The sequence below is a fragment of the Pinus tabuliformis genome, chromosome 3_1 (genome assembly GCF_031772625.1).
Source record: "Pinus tabuliformis cultivar Carrire ecotype Pingquan chromosome 3_1, CPIR1, whole genome shotgun sequence".
NCBI lineage: Eukaryota > Viridiplantae > Streptophyta > Pinopsida > Pinales > Pinaceae > Pinus > Pinus tabuliformis.
In genome coordinates, this window is record NC_142301.1 from 989008039 (window position 1) to 989014415 (window position 6377).

At 36.0% G+C, this 6377-nt stretch overlaps 1 pseudogene; it reads left to right on the forward strand.

The window, feature by feature from the left end:
* Nucleotides 1–622: 622 nt before the first annotated feature.
* On the forward strand, nt 623–5385 carry LOC149191169 (N-glycosylase/DNA lyase OGG1-like; annotated as a pseudogene).
* Nucleotides 5386–6377: the final 992 nt, after the last annotated feature.

The window sequence follows — 6377 nt, forward strand, 5'->3', positions numbered from 1 at the left end:
TGAGTAATAGATTCATTGGAGCCCTGGAATTCTGGATCTGTAAGCGACGTATTCACTATACGTTTTGGAAGCAAGTGGGCTACATGCAAGGCCTCTTTCATATTTTTATTACACTTTATTTAATGTTTATTTTATACTTTTCATTATTATTATATGTGTAAAATAACATTATTATAGACACTGAGGATTATCATCTGTTGCTTTGCATGTTAACCACTTTCCTTTTGTTTGTGCTATTATGTAATTTTTGTTTGTACCTATAGGTTGATTCGTTGAGAGAGAAGATGCGCAGTAAAAATTCCAGTGTCCTCTACGCATGGAGACATGCCACAAAAATAACATGATGTAAGCATAATTTCATGCAAACACAATGCTTATTTTAATCCTAACCCCTTATTTTAATAACAACATATGTTTGGGCTCCTTATCTTAATGTTCAAGAGGCAAGTTCTCTTGCCTTCTGTCCCTTCCTTTACTATTTTTCATTATTTCTTAGTTGATTAAGATTTTTATTTTGTGTATATAACCAGGTTTCCTTGGTGATAAAACTATCATCTTCCTAGCAATCGTGAACTTTACATTCATAAAATAAAATTGGTCGCTCAGATATCTAAAAATCTCCATGTTGTGGAAAAAAGCATTTAATACCCTGTTTGAAACTTCATATAAAATTTATGATGCTAAAGATTGTTGCTGGAGAAGCCTTGGAGTGGGGATTAAGGAGTTGAATTTACACATCACACTCCCCACTAGGCAGACCTTCATATGAAAGAAAACATGTCCATCAGAGTACTCAGGTGCAATGGGAACTTATTTGTTCACACTCAGGCAATTTGTTACTAATAATGGTGATGAAGAAGAAGAAGTTGAGTATTTTTTCATAACCCATGTGGGTTCTCTCACAATGTCGAAGAAACCCTCAGGGATTATTTTAATTTTAGTATTTCATTAAAAAATATGTGGAAAAGGATTTGCAGAAGCAGATTCCAAGTTTGCAGCATTGGCTCCTTACATGGGTGGTGCTCGTTTTCTCATAGAGGATCCTATAGAGTTCCTTTCTCAATTTATTTGTTCTTTCAATAATAATATTTAGTGGATTACACAGATGGTGGAGTTTTTGTCTAGATTTGAACCTTGTCTAGTAACATTTGAGGGGATTCAGTTTCATGCATTTCCTTCATTGGAGGAGTTGTGTTAATTCAATGACTAGAAGATTCACAAAGCAGGATTCGGTTATAGGTTTGATTTTATCCCTTCTAGTTATTTATTTATTTTTCGTCCTTTGGATTTTCATCAAAATAGAGTTTGAGTGGCTTTACTGCAAATAGCAAACATCAACTCGAAGGCTAAGGCCATAAGAGTGAGTGCAAGTCATAACAAAAATGGAACCTTTTTGGTTAGTATAATAAAAGGTCATGGTCAAACCTTCTAATGAAGAGTTGTTCCTACTTAAATATAGCTAGCTAGAGAGCCAACAAGAAAGTTACTAGTCAACCCTTTAAAAAAAGCGTTGGTCCTGCCTATGTTACCAAAAATCTGACCATGAGATCTACTTATCGTTTTGTTTCCATTTCCATTATTGTTCCCATTCATGCGTTGAAACATTCTATATGATAATATACTATAGGATGGGGTGTTGGTTCAATGTTTCTTATTGCTCGAAATTCTACAACCCTGTTTCTTATTTTTCTCCCGTTTTGTATTTCGATTCTTGTTTTGGACCCTGGTTTCTAGTAACATGGATTTCTGCATTAACCCTCCCATCCAACCATGCAGTAAGGTTCTCATTAACTCTCAAACTAATAATGTCCTGATCTACCCTTCTGACACACAGGATTGGTCCTTCCTTGCCAACAAACCAATCCCTTGTTGGGCTCCTGATGGGAACCTTTCCATTGAAGCAATGCCTAATTGGCATGTTGTCTTTCATTTCTTGAAAATGATTCTCTGATTACTTGGGAATATTATCATTTTACAAAACCCAAATCACTGGATCTAGAGCGATTTAGGGTGCAATTGGAAACTTTGAAAAATGGAAAAATGACAACTTCCTGCCCAAAATCCTAAACCACTGGTCAGCAGGGTCAACATATGAATAAAAAACTGAACTTATCATAAGCCATATGATAACAAAAAATAATCAAAATTAGTATTGAATTGAGATTCATAGTTCAAACTTAAGCCTCGGTGTTGAAAATAACAAGAAGAAATGCTATAAATAGTATTTCTATCAATAGCATTTCAGGATATACTCCAACTCTGTTGGAAATAGAAAAAAACAGAAATGCTAAAAATAGCATTTTGGGATAGATTCATGTTTTAATTAGTCCCTGAATTAAAATTGAGAATTAAAATTCGAATTTAGTCTCAGAAACTATTTGAAAAATAATTAATTAATTCATCTTGAGTTAATTAGTTGGAGAAATTTAGACATGAAGTCTATGTGAAGACATGCAATAGTTATCCCTTTGATTGAGGCAGTTATCCCTTAATTAAGGAGATAAGGATGAGTTTTATTTGAGTTGTAATTAGTTAGCTTAGTTAACTCAGTTAAGTCCAGTTAAATTAGTTCCAAACATTTGGAGGAACTAATTGTGAGTTCAGTCAGTTAATGCATGCATGAATGCAACTAGTGTTCTCCAGATAACTGAATAATCTCTCATAAATAACTCATGCATGTCAGATCAGGAAAAGACCCAGTTGAGATTAAAGGAAGGGATAGTGTACTATCAGTTGGAGGAATTTTCCTATAAAGGAAACTCATCCATGTAGAAGGAATTATCTCCTTCAGAATTACGCAGTTATTTTAGAGGTCACTGTTGTGTGTGAGGTGAGAATCACACAGGTTGTAGCTAGAGGACCCAGGAGAAACTGTGCAAGGAAATAGGAGGCTTGGAGGATTGAAGGAAGGAATATGTGTTGTCTATTTTTTCTATGAGCAGCATTGAGGGATTGTACTGAGAGCTGGATAGCTTGTGAGCTAAATCTTTATGCAGTCCAGAGATATTTCCACTCGTATGATAATACAGATAGCGGAGTTTTTAGCTGAGGCTTTCCCCAGAGTATTCTTCTATGTTCATGTGTGATTGATTTCTCATTCTCTTTTATATGTGTTCTATTTGATCTTGCTCAAAATCGATTAAGCTTCTGCAAGTTTGTTGTAGAAGTAGATCTAGTATTTTGCTTTAGTATATTGCATAATCTGTTGATCTATAGTGAGAAATTCTACATGGTATCTATTATCACTCAGATTTTTTCATTAGAAGTTATCAAAGAAGGAATAGTCTGAGGTAACCACAAACCTAATCTTTTAGACTCCGGTTCTAGCCAACCTAAGTACAGAGAGGGCTCTCTTGTTATGATTTATCTTTGTTTTGGGTAGATTTCAGGCTAGTTATTAGTCCTCAAGGTGTTTTGTTTTGATTGGGTGGTGGAATTAAGGAACAGATGGGTAGAGCAAGTATTCAGGCCATTAGGCTATGGATTCAATCAAGAAAGGTTTAACTGGAACTGATCTATCACTAAGGTAAGAGTCCACAGGGCAGGATAGCACAACAAAAGCAAATCTGTAGGTTTAAATGAATGAAGTAGTCCTAACCAGGGTCAAGGGCAATGAAGAATCTTTAACCAGGATTGGGATGAAGAAAGGAAGGATGTTCAGTAGCAAAGGGAAATGAAGAATCCTTTACTATGGACTAAAAGGGGTGGGGTAAATTATGGAAGGGAGAAATTAAGAATTCCCAGACCAAGGCAGTTTAGTTGAAAACATAAAGAAAGCAAACAGTTAAAACATAGAGCACTTAAGCTAATTCTGATGATCTCATTCCTTGTTTGCTTTACAGATTTAATAAGAAACACATATGAATATCCATAAACATGAAAATAATGCAATATTTAAACATGACAAAATGATACTTATTTGTTCCAACTATGCACGAGAATCCAGTGAAATTTCCTTAGCTTTATTTCATTTCCAGTAAAACCAGTCCAGTCTTGAGTACAATAGCTGCTTGGCTCAAAAATAAAATGTCTATAGAAATGTAATTTAATCCATCCTAATTACTTCAATTTGTGAAGTATTTATACAAAAATTGGTACAAAATATCTCATAGCCATATGAGAATTATTCTAGGAAACAAAAAATATCTTCAACATGAAGATAGAGACAAATGGAGAACTGTCTTCTAGCTGTCCCTTTTATTGTGACTATGTTGGCTATTATAACTCGGTTTTGGCTCTTTTAGTTTGCTTTGTAGTTATGTGTTGGACTCACTTTTATCTTCTACCTACTGATACTCTTTACCTGTGCTACTTTGATCCTGTCTTACCTGTCCTACCTAACAGTCATGTTTTACCATATAGTTTTACTACAGTAACTTATATTAAATCAGTCATGTTTGTCCACCATTCACTGTTAGGTAATTTCATCCATATCATTTTTCTATAAACTTAATGAGCTTCTCTGTACTTGGAAAAATTCAGTTTGCTTGTGAACAAGTGCTTAACTTCATGGTCTATGTAGAATAGATTCTCAAGGCCATCATAAAGCACCTTCCTAGTGGGTAAAGATTTCACTCCTGAAGGACTAGCTTGGCTCCTAGCCAGCTTGTTTAACTTTTCAATGTAATCCTTCTGGGTCATCAATTTTTCATGTATCACCATAGGACTGGGAAGTCCTTTTCTCTTAGGATGCCATACTTTAACATAAAGCTATCAATGTCTGTCTAGATGCTTTGACATCTTTTCTCCAGATTAAGCATTAGGCTCCTTTTGGTAAGAAACTTTTTGATGTCTATGACTGTTGTCATTTTGTCCTCTATTTCCAATTCATCAAGTTGATATATATTTTTGCTGTTCAAAAAGGTGATCAACTGATTGGCTTCTTCAGGTTTGTTTCCCAATTCTTCCACTGTCTTGTGGATTGCCTATGTAGCCATTTTGACTAATTCGGTTTTCTAAAAAATAATCTAAATAGAAGGCCAAACATCACTGATGGAATCAATGATGTTGGCCCAAAGAATTTTTTTCATATCTCTTAATGGCTCTTCAGGTGTTAAGTCCTTCTCAAGGGCTTTTATCCTTTCTGCCATCCTTAGGTTCCTCTAAGTTTCTTCCTTGTGCTATATTTGTGCAAGTTTACAATTGGTTTCTAGACTCGTCACTTGCTTTCTGAGTTTATTGAGCTCAGTAGCCTGGATACTCATTTCTTCCATGGCTTTGATCAATTTTGCAGTTTTCTCTATTGTTGTCTCTGTGCTTGTTGATGTAGATGTGCCTGCTGAAGTACCTGTTACTAGCAATGCAATTGCTGGTGGAATTGTTGGTGCTAATGCAGCTACCAAAGTGGAGGGTACTGCTGTGGAGACTATAGGAATTACAGTCTGAGGAGTGGTGGCCAACTCACTCTGCTTAGACTACATCAAATTGTCTAGCTCCTTTTCAATTTCTTTCAACTGATCATTAAGATTTAGGACTAAGTCCATAAGCTCTTCCTCCTTCTATGTTTCTAACACTTCAACAGTCTGAGGATGATGTAGTGGAGGAATCTGAGCTACTTCTTTAGTGAAATTATGTCATCATTTTTCTTCTTTATCAGCTTCTCTGCTGCTTTCACATCCTTGGGATCATGTCCCAGTTCTATGACCAAGTCCTCCAAGGAATTTATCCTGGTGTCTTTGGCCTGTGAGGAGGCCTTCTCCAATTGAAAGTGTGTTGATATGTTGTTTAATGAATTTTGGAGTTGGTGGGTTATGATTGCCTTGCTGGTCAATGTTGAATAAACCATTTCACCAATCTGTTTATGAAGCTCTATTTGGTCAATAGGACAAATATCCTTGGCCAATACTTCAAAATCTATTTTTACATAGTCTGTCATTGATTTAGGTTGTTCTATGGTTGGTTTCAGAAAGCTCATATGCATCTTACCTTCTTTAATGTCAAAGGCTGACATTAGCCTTGTTTGGATTTTTTGGAGCCATCTTCAGATAATGTGCATAGCTTTGCACCTTTAACCTCTCATTTATTGCTTTGATTTCCTTGTATTTTTCCTTGATATCTAGGCTCTGTCCAGAAGGAGCCCTGAGGGAGGATACTTCCACACTATGTTGCCTTTCCAACATTTGAGTATGTGAGCTAAAAGGTTCTTGTGTCCCTCCTGAAGGAGTGGTGTGCCTACTTTATGTCCTCTCTGCTTTTGAAGTCCCTACTATTTCCTCAGTGTATTCTTGCTCTTCATATGGATTTAACCTCTACCTCTTAGCATAGGTTTGGGCAACATGCCTGCTGGAAGAAGTGGCCTCATCTCTGTCTCTCTTAAGGTTCCTCTCCTCATTTAGAGGAGTCTGCAAGACTGGAGGATTTCTCATGATTTTCTCAGG